This window comes from Podarcis vaucheri (genome assembly GCF_965113315.1).
Source record: "Podarcis vaucheri genome assembly, chromosome: 4".
Taxonomy (NCBI): Eukaryota; Metazoa; Chordata; class Lepidosauria; order Squamata; family Lacertidae; genus Podarcis; species Podarcis vaucheri.
In genome coordinates, this window is record NC_138762.1 from 24,866,527 (window position 1) to 24,893,417 (window position 26,891).

General features: G+C 43.1%; 1 protein-coding gene across 8 annotated transcripts in view; it reads left to right on the top strand.

Moving 5' to 3' along the window:
• The first annotated feature begins 3,891 nt into the window (after positions 1 to 3,891).
• The window catches only part of ZC3H12C (zinc finger CCCH-type containing 12C), a 65,707-nt gene continuing 42,707 nt past the window's right edge, over positions 3,892 to 26,891 (top strand). The window contains exons 1-2 of one of the 8 annotated variants that reach the window (XM_082220405.1): positions 3,892 to 4,517; positions 16,079 to 16,241. The gene's annotated coding sequence lies outside the window, so the exon portion shown is untranslated. The other 7 variants (XM_082220407.1, XM_082220406.1, XM_082220408.1 and 4 more) reach the window with 7 other exon arrangements.

Here is a 26,891-nt window from a genome sequence, read left to right on the forward strand (position 1 = left end):
TCCTGATGAGAATCCCTTCAATTCCTTCATCTACATCATTTACATCATCTGATAGGAAGTGCCTATAGAGGGTGATGAATACAGCATAGGATATTATGGGCTGTCCTGTGAATCTGCTGGATGAAATAGCGGAAGAAAGTTGCCTCAGGAGAGTGAGGAAAATTCTCAGGGATGATTCACACCCTGGCCGGCACTTTCTTGATCTCCTGCCCTCAGGCAGAAGATACAGAAGCATGATTAGTCGCACCAACAGGGTAAAGAACAGCTTCTATCCGTGGGCTGTTAGGCTGCTGAATGAAAAGATGACAACAGGGCAACTGACTTTCGAGTTTGGTGGGTGTGCGTCTGTAAACAAGGGAAATTAAGACTAAGAGAGCTGAGTGGGGGGTGCTTGTGTAATCTCACTGTATACAAGTTGTACAAGTGACAATAAAGTATTTCAATTTGTAAAGATGTTGAACAACAACGAGCCTAGGATAGACCCCTGTGCCACCCACCACTTGTCACTTTTTTCCAGGAGGACAAGCAACCATTAGTCAGCACTCTTTGTGTTTGTTCAGCCAGCCAGCTACAAATCCACCTAACCATTACCTTATCCAGCCCACATTTGACCAGCTTCTCCGCAAGAATATCATGGGGGGCCTTTGTGAAATCAAGATACACCACATCCACAGCATTCCCCTGATCCACCAAGCTTGTAGCTCCAAAAGGAAGGAAGGAAGGAAGGAAGGAAGGAAGGAAGGAAGGAAGGAAGGAAGATTTGTCTTGCATGACTTGTTTTTGAGAAACCTATTCTGGGTCCTAGTATTCACAACATCCTTTTCTAAGTGCTCACAGACTGACTGCTTAATTATCTGTTCTAGGACCTTTCCTGGTGTCAATGTCAAGCTCCCCAGTCAGTAGTTACCTGGATCTTCTTAGGCCTGCCATGAAATGGATAGTGTTGAAATTTGGTTGGATTGCATCTATACTATGGGACCCTGAACTTCATGGAAGTACAATGTGATAATAAAACAATGGCACTCTCTAATCACACTAATTCAGTGGTGTACACGGAAGCAAATGCAGTCATGCATCCCAAGAATATACATTAGAGCAGATGTCACCAACAAATCTGTGCTGGAAGAGAGTGTTTCACAACATGGGGCTGGTGACACTAAAAGCCAGACTTCTCATTGAGGCCATTTGGGCCTCTGTAACATGAGTGACAGAGTGCTCCTCTCAGTGATTGAACTGGGCTTGAGTTGTCCAGAGCTTTGTGTATGAATACAAGAACATTGAACCAGTCCTGGTAGGATATGGGCAGCTAATACAGATGTTTTAGCAGAAGTGTCACATGCTGTCACTCAGTATAAAGGGACAGAATTGCAAGGGCTTAGAGTACAGAGGCTATTAAGTGTATTTCATAGTCCTCAAAATACAGCTCTGTGCAAGTATTCGTGTAAGAGATTGCCACTGGAAATTATATAGAATGGGTTGCTTTCCAACACACTCAGATCACTGTCACCTTTCATCCATGACAACCAAAACCAGAGAAACAAATACTTTCATTAATTTAAGATTTCTTTCCCATTCCTGGCATGAGTTTAAGCGCTCTAATTTGTGCTTTTCTAATGCTGTCAGCAGATGTTTGCTTTTTTCTAACAAAGAACATTTTATTATTTGATGCTGGTTTCATTGATACACAAGGGACAGTAATTGTAGGGTGTTTTGATAGATGAGCTATCTACCTTGACAAGGAACACAGAAATGCAGTAGCAGCCTGCTTTAAGATTATAGTATAATTATTCCCACATTCTGAAAATAACCCAGAGACAGGAGGTTGTCTCAAGTGGCAAAACGTCCCAGACAAGCCCTGGTGAGGGGAGTCTTCAGTTAACTATAACCACCAGGTCTTCAATTAATACAGCTTCCCATGTCATCTAAATGGAGAAAGTATGGTTAACGGCTTCTGAACAAGCCAAGATATTATGCCATGGTTTGAGTTGGGCTAGTATGATGGCTTGTTCCAAAGCTGCTGACTATAGCTTCCCAGTTCAGACAAAATGAGAAACTATGGTTTGTTGCTTACATTGTAAATGAAAGATTTCCTTATTTGCTGACTCACGCAAAGAGAAGAACAAGGCACACAAAGCCAAAAAGATTGCTCATATCTCGACATTTCAAACTGAAGCTATGGTACATACCCACTATACCTTTAAAGCACATTTCCCCTCTCAAAGAATTTTGTGCAATGTAACTCATTAAGAGTTGCTAGGATTGTAACTCTGGGATGGGTAAACCACAATGACCAGACTTTAAAGAGTGCTTTAAAGGAATAGTGTGTACGTCTGATTGTCTGTATGTGGCTGTTGCACTTGACACCTCTGAAATTGCACTCTTTGGGTACATGTGGTGGTTGGCAAAATGTCAAGCATACAACAATTCAAATATATGTCTTTAATTATTTGTGTGTCTTTTATGTTGTTGCTGCTTATTCTTCTTTCAGGGTGATATCCAACTTCATGTGAGCAGACTTCTACTTGCACAACAGGTCTTCTCCTTCCCCTTCTTCCCGTCGCAGTCCTCAAATCTGCTCCAGAGGACGCCCCCAACCCTCAGGAAAATTTCTGGGAGGTGTGCAGGCATGGTGTAGCCAGGATTTATTTTAGTGGGTGGCAAGCTTTATGTTGCGGGGCGCATAACCAAGTTATCTGTGATGCAATCCGTCAGGTAAGTATTTTTATTTATTTACTTGATGGGGGGGCAGCTGCAAAGAGAATTCTGTTCCATTCACACCTGGATGCCACTAAATTCAAGCCAGTTTTGAAATTGTTCCTGTAGACACCCTTTTTTAAAAGTGTTAAGAACCACCTTGAATATTAAATACAGGAGGCAACCATTTTGCTCACGTCTAATTGATGCACGACTGCCGACACGTGGGTCCTTTGGGACCCGAAAGAGGGCAGAATGGGGGCAAACGCATGCAGGGGAACCACCACACAAAATGGTTGCCACCTGTACACTAATAATAATAAAGTAACCCACCCATCCTACTTTTTCCTCCATAATTCAGTGACTCCAAACATGAATGTTGTAGCCGTGTGAACCAGCTGAATGACTTGGATGAATACACCCATCCAAATCATATTCTACTTTTCAACAGATGTTAAGCATTTTGGTAATTTAAAGTGTATTGATGGGCATAAACAGTCCCATAAATGAGACATTAACACTTTGAACTAACTAAGGCAGCTGGCCTGACGTTGTTGCTGAACCATCTTGAGATCTATGGATGAAGGGCGGCCTACAAATATAATAAATAAATTTCTGCAATGAAAACCCTCCAGAGCTCAAGGCCGGGCTGGCCCAAGGCATTTCGGCATCTGAGGTGGACCCCAAAATGGTGACCCCTTGCCTGCCAGAGAAAAAAGGGTGAGGGAAGATCGCAGGGGGGGGGGAGGCGGTAAAGAAAAGTCAACATTGGGATCTGCTGCTCTGGTGGGTCCAGCTGCCTGATCACTTTGCTATATGCGTGGGCTGAGCTCGACCTGGCTCAATGCTACTTGGACGACACGCCCTCTCATCTAGAGCTGTGCTCTTCTTACTTCCAGCTTTGAGGGACTGGTTTCATAGATTGTAGAATTGGAAGGTACCCCCGAGCATAGCTGTCAACTTTTCCCTTTTCTCGTGAGGAATCCTATTGGGAAGAAGGGAATTTCCCTTTAAAAAAGGGGAAAGTTGACAGCGATGCTCCTGAGGGTCATCCAGCCCTAGGGAAAGAAGAGGATTTGTTAATGCAGAAAGAAAAGCAGTTTCTTTTCTCTTGCAATCCGTAAGTGAGCACTGATACTAAAAACAAATGATGGGCTTTAGCTCTAACAAGCCGCCACAGACGTCTTAGGGTGCCAGTCTCTCCCCACCCCACACCCCACCCTATGCCAGGCACCCCGCTATGTTGTCACTTTGTCAGCATTTGTGTTCGGATGCAATTCTTACCAACCTCCCTCCAGCAGGAGGAGGTTTAGCACTGAGCTGAGAGAGCAGCTTTTGAGCACTGCCTTCCCTTGGCAAAGAGGAAGCCTCCTTTTACTAAACGGCGGCATGAGAGGAAGCAAAGAAGCCAGCATGATGCCTCGCAGGGAAGAAGGAGAGAGGCTTGTCCCAGAGCTCTGGGCGCTACAGGAGAGAGCATTTAAAAAGGTCCCCCGGAATCTGCTGCTGACACGAGCCAGTTTGGGTTCCCACGTTCAGTAAGGACTCGCTTTGGGCTTTTTTTCGGATAAGAGCGGGATGAGGAATTATTGGGATGGGGGCAGGTGCCGTGAGGGGTGCGGGGTGCTCCGTCTGCAAGCCCCACCTCTTTATTCTTCCAAATTGTAACCAAATCACGACCCTCCCATAGCTTTTTTTTAATAAAAAGCATCCTCACAAGAGGTCCGCCGTATGTAATTCGAGCACTGGCAGAAAGGATCGAAGGGCTGGACGATTCCCATGAGAATCCAAGGGAAGAGGATGATGGAAGCAGAGACCCATAGGTAAGGGGAGCTGTTTGGAGGTGGGGGCGTACAGCAAGGTAGGAGAGGGGGGCAGAATTGCTGGGGCTGGATAAGTTTGGGGCGAGGGGGCTGGTGAGGTGATTTAGAAACCTGCTTATGGGGTGGGTCTGTGTGCTTTGAGAGATCAGTGGGGAGATTGAAGTTTTTCTGGCAGGCTGGGGCGTACAGAAAATGTGGGGGAAGTCCCCTGGACGTGGACGGAGATCAGGCGTGGGGGGGGAGGTTCGGCAGAGGGAAATCTAAAAGCTTCCAGGGATCCAGTTCGTGGGAATGCAAAGGAATCTTCTGGCGCGTGACGGGTTATAGGGTAAAAGCAACATTTGGGATCCTGAAGGCGGGCAGCAGAGAAGGGCAAGGCATGGGCTGGGTGGCAGGGAGTGTGTGGCCGTCGGAGGGTAAGGGCGCGCACCCAACATTGGGCGAATGAGTGTAATGGTGTAGGGACAGGCAGGGCGAGTGGGCTTTCAAACCATGCCCTAAGCAGAATAAGAATAAGAATATATGATCTCCGCCAGTAATTTCAGAGTGCAGTCTCAGAGGGTTGATTCATTCATTCTTGGTGTGTCACTGGAGTCTGTACGTGTGGCAAACAAGGGATGGGCTGCATGTGCCAGAGCTCAGCCCCCTGGCCTTGGAGCATGTGCAGAGAGTGCCTCAACCACACCAACGCTTGGGTCACCACCACAAATGTTGTTGTGTGTGTACCCCCCTCCCACCGCGCCTAGGACCGTGGCTCACTTTTTGTGGGGGTCTGGGGCACTTTACATGGGGAGCGCTCCTCTGAAAGCCCCCATGGCGAGAGCCATAGAGGAGAGGGGGGGCCCTTCCCCCTGGTTTATTATAGCTGCCCCCTTCCTAGCAGGTGGCTCCGCGGGGAGGTGTCTGGCCGAGGAAGGCCGCCGCCGCCGCCGCTCCTGTGGGGCGAACGAGGCCCTGGCGACGGGGGCGGCGTCTGGAGCCGAGGAGGCCGCGGGCTTCCCCTCCCCCGGGTGACCCTGTCCGGGTGGCGAGTGAAAGCCGAGGCCGCCGGGAGACTCTTCCCGTTGCGACTGGGCAGGCGGGAGGCGGTCCTGCGGAGGCCCAGCCGGGAGAGCGCCGGTGGTTTCGCAAGGCCGAGGCGGGCGCCGGCGACTCCTCGGGGTCGCGTAGGGGAGCTTTCCCCGGACCCCCGGCCGCGAAAAGGTCGTGGCGCGGACAGAGGCCGGGTTGCAGCCCCTCCGGGGGGCGGGGAGGAAGAGGAGGGGGAAAAGGGCCGCTTCGCCTTGAATTTGAGGAAGGTGAGAGACCGTTTCCCGAGCCTCTCATATTTAGCTCAGGGACTAGACAATGAAGCCTTCCCTCTTTTTTTCTCCGCCACCCGCTAACCGGCATTTCCCACCCCTTCAGCTGCAACGCTTTTTGCCCATATCCCCCCGGAAAGTTTTTAGGGTGTGTTTTTTTCTTTCCTAGGATTTTCCCAAGCCCCCTCCTCCCAGTCAGGCTATTTCGCTTCAAAATGAATTTATTTGCTTTCCCCCGCTCCCTCTTCTTAAGTCCTTTGATTCCTTTATTTCAGGACTTGCTCGCCTCTCCACCCAGGAGCTGTGTTTTATAGTATAAGCCTAAACAGTATTTGGATAGGAGTATGTCACAGTGAAGTTGTTATTGTTATTATCTGTCGAGTTGCAGCTCGGCATCCAAAGAAAAATCAGTCTCACACCATGATAGGTTCCGAAATATGGCTGCTCTTAGGGCTAATGCAGCACAGCTTTTATTGTGTGAAATCAGAAAGATACAAAATACAAGCCAAGCAATTTGTTTCTAGCCAGCAGATAAGGACCTTCGCACTAGCATCAGGCCATGCTACGTTAGCCAATCATATAGGACAGCACGAGCTGTTCACGCGCTGTTCATGCTCCAAGGATGCTTCTAGCTATGAAATCACCCTGCAACAATAAGAACTTTGCTCATGCTTTCATGTACAAGCAATCATTTTCCCACATGTCCCCTTTTCTTGTTTATATTATTAGAGGAAAAGAGGGACCATTATTCCAAATCGTACACTTCATTGCCTAAGCGTCTACACTTTGCAACATAAATTCCTCTTGTAACCCCTGTGGTGGGCCGTGGTCGGTACCACCATGCAGTGCATTGGGAAATCAAAGAGGGTATGCATTGAATGCAACAACACACCATAATGAAGCCAGCAATACATGCAATTACAATCAATAATATATTTCTTAACCATAATCCATTAGGCAACTGTCAGGGCTGCTACCCAGTCCCAGCTCACATAGGACCACGCTACCAGCGTTCACGTTATACAGGTTCCATTTTCAAACTGCAATGTGCAGCCCTACGTCTCTGAGTTTCCGCCTCTAGCACACCAGCTTATTACCCTAGCCTTGCTCCACCTCCTGCGCCTCTCCTTAACGTCTCTGGGTCCTTCTGCCTGGGGTTTCCCCCTGCTCTCCCCCCTTGCTCTGACCGCTGGCGCTCCCTTCTGGGAATCCCTGGACTCACTGGACAGGCTCGGGGATCTCGGGTCATCATCCCCACTCATCCCTCCTTCGTATTCCTCCCCCTCGCTCTCTGTTTCCTCCCTTCTCTGCGTCTCTGCTCCTGAACCCCTGACAGCAACCAAGAAAATAAGCAATCCCATGGATCAAAACCTTCAGGTGGATTCAAAGGATTATGGGCTATCATTTGTTCCATATAATCAATAGTAGCAGAGATATTGGTCGATTGATCAGTTATATACATACAGCAATGAGAATGAATTAAGGCACAAATTCCACCTTTAGAAGCAAGGATCACATCTAAAGCATAATGATGTTGAAGAACTACATTTCTTATTTCTGATATTTCTTTGTTAATAGCTTTTTTAAAATCATTTTTCTCAGCAGCTAAAAGGCACTAGCCAAGCATATTTTTTTCGCTTCAAGCATATTCCACTTGCTGTAACCAAAAAGATTGCAACAAGGTCGAGAACAGAGCCCATTGTCGCAGGCCTTGCTAAAGAACCATATTGCAACTTTCTGTCCGGGAACCATGCCAAAGCACAAAAATGAAACAAACTGGAACACACTGAAATTCCCTCACCCCCTCCCTTGCCAAGAGTCCACAATAGTGCCAAGACAGCCCTCTGTACATGTTCAGGGGAACACATCATAGGGCAGGACTCCTGAGGGAGGAGGAAAAAAAATCTCTGGGGGGTAAAATCCAAGTGATGTCAATAAGGATGAGAATGGTAAATTAGTCCAATGGCTGTTTCTGAGCAACCTGCGTGATATTTCGTAGCTCGATTATTGGCATGTAAAAACCACAATCCAGGAGAAGTCACACAACCATTTCTGCAGATACAGGAGCCCATTTGCTGTAAATAAGTCTGATGTATTGCTCCTTGTACTTCTGAGTCAAAAGTCCAAGCCCAACGAAACGTGATGACACAGATGGGATGGTTGCTATTAGGAGGCAGCAAAACTGTAATGATGTTTGGTGGCTGAAGTGGCTTCCCAAGAAAAAGGGGGGCCAATGCAGTAGGGGTGAAGATGGCCTTTCAGCGTGCCAGGAAACACTGGAACAGCTGTGGAAGAGCCTCTTCCATTGCAGAGGTGATTGTGATCTTGTCCGCTGGATCCTTATGTCCTTTAAGGGCAGAAAATAGTGGAGACAAAGTAGAGGTGGGCAGGTCCAAATAACTCTTTATCCAATTCAGCTGTCCAAGGATTTGTTGTAAATCCACCAGTCTAAGATAACCAGGAAACTGTAGTTGAGGTGTAACTGGAATGGCTGCAGATGGTGTCAGCTTGTGTCCCAGGTACGTAATGCGTAAAGTCCGCTGGATTCTTTCCTTAGCCACTGTCAATCCAACAGGTTGTAGCCTTTGCAGGAATTTGGGACACGGCGGAGGACAAGGCCGTGGCTAGCAGGCTGTGGCTAGCAGTGCCCACTGACTGGCAGGCTTTAAGCATATCAGCAATGGCTATATTTGATGTTGCCATTAGAAGGCGCAGCTCTTGCGTACAGTGCTCATTTGCAGTATCAAACACAAGCTGGCGTACAATCGGTTCTTGTGCTGCCAGGTCCTGAACTTGCCACTTGAAGGTATTGTACAAGCGATCAACAAATTGTCCATAGAGCTTTGCAGGGCCCTGTCTGACGCTCCCCAATTGGCCATTGCGCTCATTCTTGTCATCAGGGACAGAGGCCAAAGCCTCCTGAAATGAGACTGTGGTGGCTGCCCAATACATAGGATCAAGGGCCAACTGTTGGGCAATAGGAAGAAAATTTCCTCCTCCCGTCAGCCCATCGAGAACATCGGTTTGGGTCAGCATGACGGGGGCTGGGGGTGCAGGAGCAATCACAGGAAAGAGATTTGGAGTATCAGCATCAAAAGGCAGCAACGGAGCGGTGGCACAGAGAGATCTTTGAAGAGGAGCGGTGCCAAATGCCTTGGGCGGAGGAGGTAGAAGAGCTGGGGGTGCTGCAGAATTTGAAGAATGCAGGGGAGTGACAGGAGGAGCCGAAGGGAAAATGTCCGGCGGTTTAGGAGGTAGGTTTGAGGCAGGCAAAGCAGGAGCGGGGAGGGCGGGCGAAGAAGTTGTGGCAGCAGCCAGAAGAATGTTTGAAGGAGTTAAGCACGACATAGCTTTGTAGACGTTACTCCAGGCATGCAAAACCTTGACATCAATCTGAGGATGATTTTGAAAGAAGTGTCCAATTTTTTTCCAATCGTCTAACTCCCAATTTCCGTCCTGGGGGAACCAGGGGCAGTGAGTGTCCAGGGCTTTTATAAGGGACTTAAGGTCAGCTTTCCGAACAGCAAGGTTGTTACTGGCCAAAAGGAATTTAAGGTCTTTATAAAATTTTTTCTGTGGTGCAGAGAGAGACTTTCCCATGATTGCAAGAGTTGCAAAAAGAGCAGGGAGCACTTACCGGAGGGATCCTTAGGAGGATGAGGGAGGCGCCTTTTTGCCCTGTCCGGGCGGAAGTAAGTGCTGATAAGTCCGTAACGTAGTCCAGAATCACATTCACACGGGAGCTCTCACCAGGGATCCACTACGTGGATGAACGACGCGTCTGCAGCCCTTGCCAGGCGAGGTGAGGCTGAACGTTGTTTAACAGCATGAAATCCGAAAGAAATCACACGGGAGCACTCACCAGGGATCCACTACGTGGATGAACGACGTGTTGGTGAGTGCTGAATAATGAAAAACAACGTGAAGTCCGAAGGCAGTCACACGGGGCACCAATTGTCGAGTTGCAGCTCGGCATCCAAAGAAAAATCAGTCTCACACCATGATAGGTTCCGAAATATGGCTGCTCTTAGGGCTAATGCAGCACAGCTTTTATTGTGTGAAATCAGAAAGATACAAAATACAAGCCAAGCAATTTGTTTCTAGCCAGCAGATAAGGACCTTCGCACTAGCATCAGGCCATGCTACGTTAGCCAATCATATAGGACAGCACGAGCTGTTCACGCGCTGTTCATGCTCCAAGGATGCTTCTAGCTATGAAATCACCCTGCAACAATAAGAACTTTGCTCATGCTTTCATGTACAAGCAATCATTTTCCCACAATTATCATCATCATTTACTTTATTATTATTATTATTATTATTATTTTCTTCTTAGTGAGTCTGGTTATAGGATTGTATTGGTGGGCAGAAATCCTGAATGTTTACATACTTGGAAGTAAGCCCTATTGAATTCATTATTAAATTGGGCTGTTAGGGTCACACAGCTATCCTGCAAAGTAGGTCACACTCAACTTTTTCCTCTTGGATACCTTGGGTATATTTTCCTACTGGCAATCAGTGAGGTGCAGGTGACAGTAGTTGGTTTGGGGAATCCATTTTTAAAACCTCACTCAGCCCTGAAATTCAATGTGGGATTTTGCAGCCCATCTCATTCTGAATTATTTCATAGGTTTGTTGTGAGGATAATAGAGGTGAGGGAACAGATAAATCAACCTGAGCTTCTTGGAGGAAGGGTAGGATAAAAAGCTAGTGTTTCCATTCACAATGTGATAAAACAGTATTTGTAAATGTGCATGCACTGATTTGGTGCACATGTGTTGATATTGTGCCAGAATGCAAATTGTGAATCAGACCCGAGAGAGTATAACTTGTTCAAAGCCACCTAGCAAACTCATAACTGAAGTCTTGAATTTCCTTAGCCAGCACAACATTCTGCCCACAACCGTATTTCCTCTGTGGCTGTGTGAAAATCAAGGGGTGCTCCACCTGACCCAGTATCTAAATGACAGAATTATTGAATAAATTGATTATATTTCAACATTCCATACCCTTTCAAGAACTAAAACAGAATGATTAGTGTTTCTTCATACACAGAACACACAGGTGATCAATGCAGTCCATACATATTTACTCAGAAGTAAACTCCATTGACTTCAGTGGGACTTACTCTTCGGTAGGTTTGTGTATAGAACCACAGTCTTAATTGGTATCTAGTTCTGAGAGAGTTGGAATGTGGAAAATATGATTCTAACTCAATGGCTAGCTGTGCTACACATTGATATTAATAAACATGACAAAGTTTGTTCCATTAATTTCAGTAGGTCTACTCTGAATAAAAAGTATAACACTACCCAATATTTTTAACAAGTGTTCTTTTGAGGCTAATGTATATACTATTTTAAAGTGTATTTTAGGAGTAAAAATCAATAGTAAAAATATGTATCCATCTGATTAATAGCACTATTAAACATTGTATTTATGCAGTTTTTGAGAGTTGCTTGCTGTTCTGAATGATAATTGGAAGTCTCATCTTGTGAAATTATATACAGGACTCTCAAATATTTGAGATGCCATTTGCTGATACTTTTTGTATGGATAAAAGTTCAATACTGTATAATGAATTTCAGTTAAGTTGGTGAGAACTGCATCTGCAATTATTGTAAATATTTCATGATTTGAGCTGAAAGGTTTTCTCATAAATATTTCTTTCAGCTGTAGTGCCTCTAGTCTTTTGTCTTTAAAAAGGTATGTTCCTTAGGTTTAAAAAACGACAACTGTGATGAATCCCCAAAGTTCATGTTGTTGTTTAATTGTCAATAATTATTCAACATAATTGGATAGTTTCTTTATTTGTCTTTTTTTACTTTCTTCTGTGCAGTAAAAACCCTTCAGATAGTTTCATTTGGAGCTCAAGGGACAGAATTTTATTTCTCCCAGTTCTGTTGTTGTTGGGAAAGTATATATCTAAGAGAACTTTTTAAAAATCAGCCCAGGGTTACTGTGGTTTTGTTTGTTCACAATCTGCATTGGGTCTTGGGATCTTGCAAGCATTTTCATAATTATATTAGCTATTACCGTAATTTTAGTTTTACAGATCTTGATACCTCATGTGGAATCCAGAAACAAGGCATCCAGATTTATTGTATATGCCTACCAGAATCAAACTGCTTTAAATAGGCGGTGAAGTAGCTGGGTGATTCATTGCAATCATGAGCAGATGGCAGAAATCTAAACAGGAGATCGATCTGGGTTTTTTGTGCTATCTGAGCATACTTGTCCACAAGTAGACATGCATTACTTACTTAATTAGCCCTGTGGCACATGTATTTTTTCCCCTTTTCAGGATTGACTGCCCAGCTGTTGCATGTTTAGGTAGAGGCAAATGCTCTTAGAAAGTGTAAGGCTGAGCTAGATGAGCTTATTCTTTCACATACCTTATGAAATAAACTCTGTTTCCACTGATTCAACATCAGAGCTGGTTTGATGGATGAAAGTCAGTGTGGCGAATGGTGGTTTTGTAAGGTCGGTCAGTTTTTCTGCACCAAATATAACTACCCAAATACAATACAATCACTATCTTTCTTCATATTTACTGCCCTACCCCAAATCTACTTATATGGCCAACTATTGCCCAGTCTCAAATATTCCATTTTTGGGTAAGAGGATTGAGCTGGTGGTTGCTGAACAACTCCAGGCACGCCTGGAGGATGCAGACCATTTGGATCCCTTCCAATCGGGATTCAGGCTTCATCATGAGACTGAAACTGCCTTGGTCGCGCTGGTTGATAATCTCCGGTGGGCTAGGGATGAAGGTGAAAGCTGTTTCCTAGTTCTGCTGGATCTCTCAGTGGCCTTTGATACCATCGACTATAACACCCTTCTGGACCGTTTCGAGGAGCTGGGGGCACTGTTATACAGTGGTTCCGCTCCTTCCTCCTAGGTCATGTGCAGAAAGTGGTGGTGGGGAATGAGTGTTCAGACCCCTGGGCTCTCACTTGTAGGGTGCCTCAGGGTTCTGTCCTCTCCCGCATGCTTTTTAACATCTATATGAAGCTGTTGGGAGAGATCATCAGGGGGTTTGGGCTGGGTGTTCATCAGTATGCGAATGATACCCAGCTCTACCTCTCTTTTAAATCAGAATCAGTGAAGGCGGTGAAAGTCCTGTGTGAGTGTCTGGAGGCAGTTGGAGGATGGATGACAGCTAACAGATTAAGGTTGAAGATAGAAGTACTGTTTTGGGGGGATAGGGGGAGGGCAGGTGTGGAGGACTCCCTGGTCCTGAATGGGGTAGCTGTGCCCCAGATGTGCAGCCTGGGAGTTGTTTTGGACTCACAGCTGTCCATGGAGGCGCAGGTCAATTCAGTGTCCAAGCTCCATCTGGTACACTGGCTGAGACCCTACCTGCCCACGGACTGTCTCACTAGAGTGGTGCACGCTCTATCTCCCACTTGCACTATTGCAATGCGCTCTACATGGGGCTACCTTTGAAGGTGACCCGGAAACTACAACTAATCCAGAATGCGGCAGCTAGACTGGTGACTGGGAGTGGCCGCCGAGACCATATAACACCAGTCCTGAAAGACCTACATTGGCTCCCAGTACATTTCCAAGCACAATTCAAAGTGTTGGTGCTGACCTTTAAAGCCCTAAATGGCTTCGACCCAGTATACTTGAAGGAGCATCTCCACCCACATTGTTCTGCCCGGACACTGAGGTCCAGCGCCAAGGGCCTTTTGCCGGTTCACTCACTGCGAGAAGCCAAGTTACAGGGAACTAGGCAGAGGGCCTTCTCAGTAATGGCACCCGCCCTGTGGAATGCCCTCCCATCAAAAGTCAATATCTGACTTTTAGAAGACATCTAAAGGCAGCAGACCTGTTTAGAGATGTTTTTAATGCTTGATGTTTTATTGTATTTTTAATTTTTCTTTTTGCTGGAGGCCACCCAGAGTGGCTGGGGAAACCCAGCCAGATGGTCGGGGTATAAATTATTATTATTATTATTATTATTATTATTATTATTATTATTATTATTATCATAAAAAGCATTTTTGCATTTTGCTCCGGGATGGGATCAACATGGGTCTCCACCTGTAGGGAAACAAATGACATTTCATTTGAGCCAGGAATTGAAGGGTGTCAGTTTCTCCACGTGTCTGTTTTGGGTCACTGTGTTCAAACTTGTGATCATCCCTCCTGCCTCAAATTATAGTGTTACCTTGGTTCTCAAACTTAATCTGTTCTGGAAGTCCGTTCCAAAACCAAAGCGTTCCAAAACCAAGTCATCCTTACCCATAGAAAGTAATGCAAATCTGTTCCAGACTTTTAAAAGCAACCCCTAAAACAGCAATTTAACATGAATTTTACTATCTAACGAGACCACTGATTCATAAAATAAACAAGACAGTATTGTAGATGATAAAAAAAATCTTACCTGCACTAATGATAGTCACTGTTTGGATGGGGAGCTTTTATCCCTTTCCACAGTCAATCAACCAATCAATCAATCAATCAATCAGTCAGTCAATCAATCGGTAGCTGAACAGGGTTCCACACAGTCACAAAAACAAATTAACCAAAAAAGCCTCAAAAACAAAAATGCAAAATAAACAGCAAAAACAAAAGCGCCAAACTTAATCCGTTCTGGAAGTCCATTTGACTTCCAAAATGTTCAAAAAACTGAGGCACAGCTTCTGATTGGTGCAGGTGCCCTGGAAACAATAGCTGACAGCTGCATCGGACATTCAGCTTCCGAAAAACGTTTGAAAACTGGAACACCTACTTCCGGGTTTTCAGCGTTTGGGAACCAAGGTGCAACTGTACTGTTTCAGTAACTGCCTCAAATGTTTATCTGAATCTGCAACATGCAAGTATCCTCAGTGGTTAGAAATGTGATAGCTAAAGGGAAAGCCCATGGCTCGATAAGAGTATGCATATTATGCGTGCATGCAAGCATAAGACCTTGAGCATCATTGACTAGATCTTCCTGAGCCCTTCTGTCTCCAAGACTTTTTGAAGTCCTGCCAGAGAGGAGGAGCCATATATTCTGAGCCATATAGGCAGCTTCATATGTTCATCTGTAATATGGCCTGATCCTACGTATACATTTTGAGGGTCTGGCAACTTAAAACTTGCAACCCTATCCCGATTGTGTTGGCTCAGAAGTCTCATCTGTCTCTCTGTTATAACCTGATGACCAGGTTGTGATTCTGCAATCCTAAACATGTTTGGCCACTGCTTATGTAATTGGGAATTGGCAAGTGATGATCAGTTCTTTAAACACTGCCTCTTTGGTTGCCCCGACCCAGTCAGATGGGCAAGGTACAATAAATCTTATTAAATTATTGTTGTTGTTGTTTGGAAAAAATCCTCCTTATTCCCTGACATCTTCACTTTGTATAACATGGTGAAACTATAATATGTGAAACATATACCATATTTTTCGCTCTATAAGACGCACCAGACCACAAGACGCACCTAGTTTTTGGAGGAGGAAAACAAGGGAAAAAAATATTCTGAATCTCAGAAGCCAGAACAGCAAGAGGGATCGCTGCACAATGAAAGCAGCAATCCCTCTTGCTGTTCTGGGCTTCTGGGATAGCTGCGCAGCCTGCATTCGCTCCATAACGCACACACATATTTCCCCTTAATTTTTAGGAGGGAAAAAGTGAGTCTTATAGAGCAAAAAATATGGTATTTCCCCAGATAGAGAGGAAAGGGCATGGGGCAAGGTTTTTCTTTTATTTATTGAAGTATACACACACCACACACTTTCACCCTAAAGACAAAAGGCTCCCAGGCTTACAAATATCAGTAATAAAAACCTGCCCTTGGGCTTCCAATCTAAAAGACATGGCACAAAAGGAAAAGTGATTGGAAGGGAGGAGGAAAACAAAGCAAATCCAAGTACTAGCTCTTAGGGGGTTCCTGTATAAATGGAAAAAATCAAAGAGAGGAGGATCCAAAGTTGATGGACCCTCAGCTGAGCCAATGAAGAGGCCCTGCACTAGCTCCTCTCCCTCTGTTATAGCTCGATGGAATGGCTACATCAGAGTTAGTGTTTGAGGTGTAAGAACTTATTGTCCAGGATACTTGTTTTCTATTTTAAACTTTTTGATCAAGGCAAAAAACCATTGTGAAAGTTAAGTGGATTCGTACTTTGTGTCATCAAGGTTATTTTTATTTGCGGTAGAATTTCAATTTCCTCCCCTGCATAACTGAAGACGAAACCAAGGTATTTTGCATAAGCTTCAGCGAAAGCATATCAACTACCTTATTTCCTCGTGGTTTATTCTTTTACAGGAATATTCATATGCACAACCTACGCTGTGTTTTCCATATGGTAATCAGTAGCCCACATTTTCTCACAAGACGATTCTTGCAAGTTCAATGGGATGGAACTCCAGAGAACGAGATCCTAGCATCCAGTATGATGGTCCGTTTGTCCTGAAATCCATTCAGCTAGGTAAGAACATCTGAGATGTGGCAGGAAGGGACCCATGCTGGTCTTGAAAAGTACTGTATGTGCAAAATTAATATGTAAATATAGCTGTGCTGGTGATGGGAAAAACCCAGTATCTTTGCGGTTTATACAGTGGTGATCTAAGTGGTTTAAGCCCTGAGTTGACAAGTATTTACAGCAGTGGGCCTGCTGTTTACCAAGATGCTTAAAAAATGCAATTAGTTGTTCTGACTGTATTTTCTAATTCATTTTGGCAGTCCCTAATGTCAGCTGAATAGCTAGTCCTTCAGATGTTATTAGAAAAGATTTCTATATGAACCCAACAACTAAGAGCATGCAGAAAACAGCTCCATAAATAAATTCACCACAAGCATGTTGAGTTTTCTTTCTTTCATCCACAGCTCTTGGCTAGAACGCACAACTGAGAACCGTTTCCTAACGAATGTGTGTATTTCTACTGTGATCAAGGGGCTGCGACTCAGTTGCTTTATAAATTCTAGAATTCCACTGGGTTACTTGTTAATTGTAATGCTTAGACTATTTAAGTTAAAATTAATGGTTCAGCTGAGTTGATGGAAACTATTATCATTTCTATTTATTTCACAGAGAAACCAAATTTGATTGTTTATGTTGTTCGAAAGGGATATCCGTATAAGCAGGTGATGTTGGAAACTCAAACTATGGAGGATTTTGTGCTTTAAAGGATTTCAGTAGAATATGGGGAATCGAAAGAATTGTTTTCTGTTTCTTTGCAAGTAAAATTAATGCTCCAAATTTCTCCTTTTGGCACTTGCCTAAATCTAAATTTTCAGTAATGAGAAATGAATATGATTGATGGTTCCTTGAGACTAACCTTTTAGAAGCTTTCTATTGTAAAGAATTGGGGGAATAAATCTGACCACGAGAAAACATTCCAAAGTTTTTAAAGGGACAGTAATAACATAGGTCATATAAAATCTTCGTTTATAGTCTACAAAGAAGCCTTAATCTCTTGTTAAGGCCCCAATTAAAGAGTCAAATTTCCTCCTTGAAATATGTCCAGAAGCCAGCTAGCAGCCAGTACAACAGAAAGTACATTAACATCACAATCTTAGGCATGTCTACTTATTATGTTTTACCTGAAATCATTGAATGATAACTTAGGGCAGTCTGCTATCTTGGGTGTTAACACCTTAATGGAGAACATTTCCCATCATGTTGTCACTATCCTAAGTTGCAGAGTCATCTAGTCCATAAAGCTCTTTCAGTGCAATGCAATGCATCTCTCACCATAAGGAAGGCATATTGAGCTCAGTTAACTTACTTCCAAGTAAACAAATACAGGATTGTAGCATTTTATGCTTCTGGGCATATTTGAAGTTGCTGCTTTTGCTTCTGCTGATGATAATGCTTATACCCATTGTATCAGGCATGGGGAACCTGTCCATGGACCAAATTACCCACGACAAGGGTCCTATTTGGCCTGCAAAGCTATTATAATTATGTTAGGTGTGGGGCAGGTAAAGCCTCAGCTGCAAAGCAACAATTGAGAGCCTTAAGCTGTGCTCCTGGTTGTTCCTCTAAAAGTTTGATGCCAAGTGCAAGCCCTGGCTGGGATCAACGCCGCTTAGGAAACCTCAGGTGGAGCAAACACTGTTGCAAAGGAAGTGCTTCAACCGACAGGCATTGTAGTATCAGGTGACTGCCAGATGGACTGCCCCACATCCTGTCAGCATGGCCTGAGGCAGCTGGACACATGAGAATCCAGCCTGCCAAACAGATTCAGTTAAGCCCCCCTGAGTTCTATCTTAGGACAACCTTGCAAAAAAAACAACACAAAATTACTAGCCTGCCTTCTGTCTGTCCTTTTTTAAAAACAAAGCAGGAAAGCAGAATACCACCTTGCAGAGAGCCAAATGTGTGCAGAAGTCAGTTAAGACAAGCATTTATGGAGACAAGGAACATGTGTTATTTCAGACGCTTGCAAACACAGAGAGCCCCATAGAAAACATTGCACATGCTCTACTCGCAGGTGCATTCTGCCAAAACACGATTTACATAGGGGTATGCAATCCACAGGGACGCGGGTGGTGCTGTGGGTTAAACCACAGATCCTAGGACTTGCCGATCAGGACAGCGGTTCAAAGCCCCACGACGGGGGGGGGGGCTCCCGTTGCTCGGTCCCTGCTCCTGCCAACCTAGCAGTTCAAAAGCACGTCATAGGTACCACTCCGGCGGGAAGGTAAACGGCATTTCCGTGCACTGCTCTGGTTCGCCAGAAGCGGTTTAGTCATGACCCAGAAGCTGTACGCCGGCTCCCTCGGCCAATAAAGCAAGATGAGCACCGCAACCCCAGAGTTGGCTACGACTAGACCAAATGGTCAGGGGTCCCTTTACCTTTACACAATCCACAAGACATGATACAAAAGAAAGAAGATGGCCATATTCAGCTACCCACTCACTAAATGACCACTAACACAAATCATAAGTAAAACCAGCTATGCTATGTAAACCAGGGGTTGAAACCAAAGTTTGAATTGGGTTTGCAAGCCATGGTTATGCAGAACCTCCCCCCCTCCTTTTTTTGTTTTGTTTGTAAACGGTGAATTTCATCTGGTTAAAAAAAGACACATTAATATTGGGAAGGGGGTGAAAGGGGAAATTGCTTTTGAGAGGGCAGGAGGGAGTGTGTGCAAAAGGCAGGTCCTCATTTTGCAGAACCACACCTTGACAAAAACCAGTTTTAGATTAGCTGCGAACCTGAATAAAGCCTAAAACAGACTGTTACTTGATAACGGGAAGCATTGGCTTGAATCCAGTGCCACGCTACATAATCGCCCCATCAGTGCAAGGAGTTCCACTTGTGCAATGGGACTTCCCCCCTTCTCTCCCTGGGTGCACCAGGCATCCTCCCCAAACCTGCTCTGAAGGGCTTGGGGGAAACCCCAGAACAGATTTAGGGGAAATGGACATCCTGAGCACTAGATTAGATACAAGCCATTGTTAAACATTAGAGAGGGTGGCACAGCCCACTACAGACTGACTTCATATTTGATACTGAACTCTTAACTTGGGATACTAAAAGAGAGGGTTCTTTAGTGAAGTGTCTTGCAATGAGGTGGCAGTGCTATTATCTTAGCTTTCAGAAATATGACAGAAAAGGAATGCAATAGTTAGACGTTTTAGATCAGAATCGAAGGAACTACCTGCAACATATTGCATATACCATTAGCTATAGCTCATATACAGTTATATTTCATTTGCCTGTGAAAAAAGACAGCCCATCAGCTTCTGGTGATAAGTACTCTTAAAATCTTGATAAGATCTACACGCCATGCTGTTCATTTAGCACTTACAGTGTTTATCTCAGTGCAGCTGAAGAGCACTCAGAAATGTGTAGGTTTCTCCCATGGGTACAGAAAAATGGGTAAGTTTTTTTTAAAAAACCCACTGAACTCCCCCTTCTTTTATAAGAAACAGCTTTTATTAACACTGGCCCACCAACCATCTGTTGATAGTCGGGATTGGTAGTGTAAAGAAACGCTTGAATGTCATCTCTCTGCAATGCAAGATGTTGTAAAAATTAATATATATTGATGTTAATTGAATTGCCATTTCTAGCTTTGAGGGAATGGTTTCCAAATGCATTTATCATTGTCAGGAAGCTGGCAAGTGTGAACTTTTTAAGAAGTACAGTTGAGTCGAGAACAGAAGAGAGAGGAATAGAAGGTGTACATAAATGCAAATATCTAATAAATATTCTGAATGTGATTTTGCATGCTCAGTTTTCTGCAGAGAAACTTTGTGATGTGCTGACAGTAAACAGATTATTCAACAAGACAAGAAAGATTCCATGTAATCTTAAATATGTTGGGTAAATTGATCTTCAAATCAATTTTGGTTGAGAGAAATTTCCGACTATTAGAAGCAGCATAAATACAGTGCTAAAGCAGCAAAAATCAATTATCTAGGTCTTCAGGCAAAATTTGAATCAGAAAAAAATGTAATTTCCTACATTAATTGAGAACATTTTAGCATGTTTGACCATATTTAATAACAAGAACAAAAAAGCATATTAATTTTATGTGCTGTATAAGTTTCTGAAATATCTTCTCATAGCTAAAATAGTGAAACTGAAATATTTTCTGTATCCAATCAGTTCAGTTAGGAGTGCAGTCATGACCTCCCCATGTTAATGACTGAAGGGGTTATGAAGGTGTGTTGGTGATTTACTGCTGTCGTTGAGACAAGGGTTGCCCATTGGGGTTGTGGTGCCAGTTGCCTTGGATACACGGGGTTCAAACCTCTGAAGACTCCGCAGCTACACGAAGCTGGATCTGGTATAGTGAAAATGACAAGAAAAGGTGCTTCTCCAAATTCCACTTAGGATTGCTCTGAAAGTGAACCTTGTATGGTTCGAGTGTTGTATTCAGACTTGTACATGGAAATTACTCATTTTGGAATGCCTGTAAAAAAAATAATTAAAATATAGCATCTCAGTAGCATACACTACATTATTTAGATTTTAACAGCACAGTCCAATGCATGTTAATTCACGAGCCAGTCCCACCGAGCTGAATGTTTTTGTGTTGTTGCCTACAGTCATAAATATATGATTTTGCATTCCTATTCATAAGAGAGGAAGAGAAAAGGACAGCTGGGATTGAGGGGAGAGAAGCCCTGACAGAAGTGGTGAGGTTTGAACACAAGTTGGCAGGGCAATGTCTGAGCATGTTTAAGTGGCGTACAAGAAATACTTTATTGAAGGGCTCTCACCCTAATTAATATACAGTCTTCATATTCTATTTTGTGATGGAAAATAGCAGGATAAAGTTTGGGAATCTGAATAAATCAGCAGAGATTTTGCAGATGATCTATTATTTTCTTTAATAGAAACTGATCATTATGCATAAAGTAAACTTTAACAAAGAGGCTTTTTGTATAATCTCCCATTTATAGTCATTTGAAGTATTAGAATGGCTTATAGAATGGCTTATATTATAATTCAGAAAAATGTGCGTCTTCCCCACCACTTTAAGTCTGGGCTTGGTGAAGGTATTTCTAGACATCAGAAAGCTTAAATCTGAATTTATTTCAAAGGATATTTTCTACTCAAAAGTAAAAGTACATGTTGATTATAAAGGGTCACCGAATATATTTTTCACATTTGTTTGCTGAGGCGAGCTTACTTGGAGGAATGCCTTGACAGTTGTCTGACAGTTTTGCCCTGATCTAAAGGACTGACTTCGTATCTCATTGGACCTCTGAGACAACTCTTGGTTGAGAAATGGTCGCTGCTACATTTATAGAATGTAGAAACAGTATGTTACAAGCAAACTGTAAACAGATCAAGACATTGGCAGGATTATTGTAAAAAACATGCAGTTTCAAAAATGTATATAAGAGAATAGATGATTAAAAGAATAAGTTAAGGCAATTTGGAGTATGCAGGATAGGTTGAAAAGAAATGTAAGGAAATGCAGAAAGGGGAAGGGAGTTGAAATTGAAAATGTTAAAATTATGGTTAAATAATGGTTGTAACGTACAGTGGTACCTCTGGATTCGAACAGGATCTGTTCCGGAGCCCCGTTCGCATCCTGAAGTAAACATAAGACGCGACAGCGCGGGTCACGTTTCGCTGCTTCTGCGCATGCGCGCGATGTCATTTTGAGCGTCTGTGCATGCGCAAGCGGCGAAACCCGGAAGTAACGTGCTCCGTTACTTCCGGGTCGCCACGGAGTGCAACCCGAAAATATTTATCCCGAAGCTACTTCAACCCGAGGTATGACTGTATATAAATGAAAATTATAAATAAAAAGAAAAAATAAACAATATATACTTTCACCAGTGTATGCTCAGAACAGGTCCAGCGTAGCAGACGGTGTGTTGAATTTTGGTTTGCCAGACCTTCCTTCAAAACTCAGCTCTTGCTGTGGGCTTGAACACTTACAAATATTATTGTAACATTATTACAAAGTGTTATTTTTTCCCCATGTTGAAATCTCTGTTTCCTGAACGAGCATCTATACTGATGGATATTGTAACCCTTAAAGTGATTAGTTTGCGCTAAATACGACTTCTACAACCTCAGATCATACCTGAAACCTTAGACATGCTTTGCAGAATAATACTGGCATAGAAACCCAGAGAGGCATTTGTTTGCCTATCCTTGTGCACATGTAAGCAATCAAAGTAAGATAAGGCTAAGGCTGCAAACTTATGCGCTCACTTTGAAGTATTTTCAAGTAAACAAGGCTAGGATTGGGGGATGTAAACGTCCAGAACTTTCAGTCAATAAAGTTTGGCACAGACAGCTCTGCCGCTACTATCAGGCCCTGCCAGTAGCAAGCACTAGAGCCTGAAACGGAGAGTTCTGAGAACTGAACAGGGGTGGAACAGTCAGGTTTTGGATCCTCTCAAGCCTGGTGCAGGTGCAAATAATCCCCCGCTCCATTGCAACCAGTGGCAAGAGGAGAATAAAGGGGGGGGGAATCTCTGCATGATGGGGAGGAGGTAAGTCGTTATCCTCATTCTGTCCTGGCTTGTCCAAGCCAACAGGGCTTGGGATATGATGGAGAATCTGTATATGAACCCCTATGGACCCACATGTGTGGGTGAACAACAGAAGAACCGGCTGGATGCCTGGATTCAAAATGCAGGGCAAGCACACAGAGAGCCCCAGTATCGGAGTATTAACCTCATAAAAATAAGCAGCACAGGACAGTGTTGGGAATATAGGTTGTTAAGCCTTTTTAACCTGTTCAGCTGCACACAACAGCCAATCTCTTTCTACCTCTTGTAACGAGCAAACCACACACTGTTAAGTAAGTTTAAAATTCTTTACTTACAGAGAAGGCCCAAAAAACACTAAAGGACTATTTTGAAATAAATTTGAACACTACGGTCGAAAAAAGAATAATCTGGGACGCAAGCAAAGCAGTTATGAGAGGGTTTCTGATACAACAGAACACAATAAAGAGAAAACTTTGGAATGGAAAAAAGGAGAAGATTCTAGAGAAAATAAGCGAAGGAGAGAAAAAGCTGAGAACTAAACCAAAGTCAAAGGAGGTGCTGAGAGAAATTAAATTCCATCAGGCACAATATTCGAAATTGATCAATCAAGAGATAGAATGGAAAATTAAACAAATGAAGCAGAGATCGTTTGAATCAGCAAATAAATGTGGAAAGCTGCTAGCCTGGTAGCTGAAAAAAAGGCAAAAGCTAAATACGGTTACAAATTTAGAGATTCAAGGCAGAACAGTTCAGAAACCAGAAGAAATAAGGAAGTGCTTCCACAGATATTTTAAAGATCTTTATGCACAGGGGCCTCAGAAAGAGCTGGAAATAGACCAATTTTTAAAGACAAATGGATTATCTAAAATAAGTCAAGATAAAAGATCAACTCTAAACTGTAAAATAACTCAACAGGAAATTGAAGGTGCCATTCAGAACATGCAACTTGGCAAATCTCCAGGCCCAGACGGACTCACCTCCAAATATTATAGGACTTTGAAGGATTATCTGATACAACCATTGTTGGAGGTTTGCAATCAGATTATGGAGGGGAGGAGAGCACCGGAAACGTGGAAGGAAGCATTCATCACATTGATACCCAAGTCAGAATCGGAAAAGACTCAGCTTAAGAATTACCGTCCCATCTCACTCCTGAATGTGGATTACAAAATATTTGCAGACATTTTAGCAAGTAGACTCAAAAAAGTATTAAATGAAGTAATTCATAGGGACCAAGCAGGCTTTCTTCCTGGTAGACACATGTCTGATAACACTAGGAACATTATCGATATATTGGAACTTTTGCGAATTAGGAACACAAGGGCGGTGCTAATCTTTATTGATGCGGAGAAAGCATTTGACAACATTTCTTGGATGTTTATGAAGAAAAACCTGGAAGGGATGGGTGTGGGGCGTGGGTTTGAAAATGGAATAGAGGCAATCTATTCAGAACAAAAAGCTAAACTGATAGTGAACAATGTGGTGTCGGAGGAACTCAAAATTGAAAAAGGGACACGACAGGGGTGCCCTCTATCTCCTCTTTTATTCATTTCCGTCCTGGAGGTGTTGCTGAATATGATTAGGGAGGACCGGTTGGTGCAGGGTATAGTGGTCGGAGCGAAACAGTACAAACTGAAAGCATTTGCAGATGACCTAGTCTTAACATTACAGGAGCCAGAATCTAGCACAAAAAGAGTTCTTGAACTGATCTCGGAGTTTGGTCGGGTGGCGGGATTTAAGCTAAACAAACAAAAAACCAAGGTTTTGACTAAAAATTTAACACTTATAGAGACGGATGGGTACCAGAAAGAAACAGAATTAAGTGTGGTTAAAAAAGTGAAGTACCTGGGGGTATTTTTGTCCACCAAAAACCTGAATTTATTTAAAGATAATTATGAAAAATGCTGGTTGGAAATTAAAAAGGACTTGGAAATTTGGTCAAGATTGAAACTTACCTTGTCAGGTCGAATTGCAGCTATAAAGATGTGTGTTTTGCCGAAGATGTTATTTCTGTTTCAAACCCTACAGGTCGTGGACAGAGTGGAATGTTTTGGAAGATGGCAGAAGGATATATCTAGGTTTGTCTGGCAGGGCAAAAAGCCCCGAATAAAATTTAAAATACTAACTGACTCAAAGGAAAGAGGGGGGTTTGCCCTGCCGGACTTAAGGCTATATTACGAAGCTGCAGCCTTCTGCTGGTTAAAAGATTGGTTCTTGTTGGAGAACACTGATGTCCTAGATCTGGAAGGGTTTGATAACGCTTTTGGTTGGCATGCATATTTGTGGTATGACAAGGCGAAAGTGCATAAATTGTTTAAAAACCACATTGTCAGAAAATCAATTTTTGCCGTCTGGATGAAGTATAAGGATTTATTAGAAAATAAGACCCCGAGGTGGCTATCACCGGTGGAGGCCAAGGTTCTCAAAAAAAGGCCCAATATGGAGGCCTACTGGCCAAAATATTGGGAATTAATTGAAAGATCTGGAGATAACTGGAAACTACAGAGCCAGGACAAACTAAAAAATAAGGTGCGAGATTGGCTACATTATGCTCAAATTCAAGAGGTCTTTAAAATGGATAAAAAAGTTGGTTTCCAGGTGGAGAAATCGAAACTGGAGACGGAGTTGCTAGAACCAAAAACTAAGGTACTTTCGAGAATGTATAACTTGCTGCTTAAATGGAATACACAGGATGAGACAGTTAAATCTGCTATGATAAAATGGGCACAGGATGTAGGACATAACATTATGTCTGAGGACTGGGAAAGGTTATGGAACACCGGTATGAAATTTACGGCATGTAGTGCCTTGAAAGAAAACATTATGAAAATGGTATACCGGTGGTACATGACCCCAGTCAAGTTGGCTAAAATATACCACCTGTCTGATAACAAATGCTGGAAATGTAAGGAGGCAGAAGGGACATTCTTTCACCTCTGGTGGACCTGCCCGAAAGTAAAGGCCTTCTGGGAAATGATATATAACGAATTGAAAAAGGTATTTAAATATACCTTCCCCAAGAAACCGGAGGCTTTCCTTCTGGGCATGGTGGACCGGAAGGTTTCAAAGAAAGACAGAACATTGTTTATGTATGCAACCACAGCAGCAAGAATACTTATTGCAAAGCACTGGAAGACACAAGATTTACCCACACTGGAGGACTGGCAGGCGCAGTTGATGGACTATGTGGAGTTGGCAGAAATGACTGGCAGAATTCGAGATCTGAGCGAAGAAACAATTGAGGAGGACTGGAAAAAATTCAAGGACTATTTGCAAAAATACTATAAGTTGTTTGAATGTTAAGATTGTGCACGATTAGGAAACGTTATGCTTCCGCAACTTGATTAGGTAAATGATAAAGTAAGTGATGACAAAAAAAGGAGACAAATTCGAAACAAATATATTATGTTTATTATAAAAGTATTAAAATTAAATTACAAATTTTTGAAATTGGTAACATAATAAATCCAAAGGTATAATAAGTGGTGAAATAAGGTAATAAATTGCTGATATTGTTAGATTAAAGAATGCAATGCTGGGAGGATGTGAGGAGGTCCAATGGAAAATAACTTCTTGAAAGATGATTTGAAGCATATTTAATTTTCTCTTTTTTTCTATTTTTCTTCATTATTGAAAACTGTTTCTTGCCTGTTGTTTTGTGACTGAACCTGTGAACCTATGAAAAGAAACGCAATAAAATTTTTTATAAATAAATAAAAAAAAAATTCTTTACTTACAGATTCAAGATCTGTATCATGCATTGTTCTGTGCAACAGCAAGGATAATACAGGCAGAATAGCATTGGATAGAAAAGTCACTTCAAACATGCGGTCTGTGCTTGGGAATAAGCACAGACATGTCCTTCTCATGGCTTACATGATGCAGAGAGAGAGAGAGAGAGAGAGAGAGAGGAAGAAGAAAGAAGCTTCACTTTCTCTCCAGAGGAGAGGGGGCATGATCTAACTGTGTCTATCTAGCAATTACAACCATGTGGTTCTTAGCCACTTCATGCACTGACTAGAAATTATGCATAGTTATGTTTGCAGCCTCTTACCCTGTTCACCTCAAATTTGCCTTCAGGGAGATACCTTCTGCAGCAAATGTGGCAGGAGGACATTAGGAAAAGAGAGAATGGGAGTCATGGAAGCAGAATCCCATTGG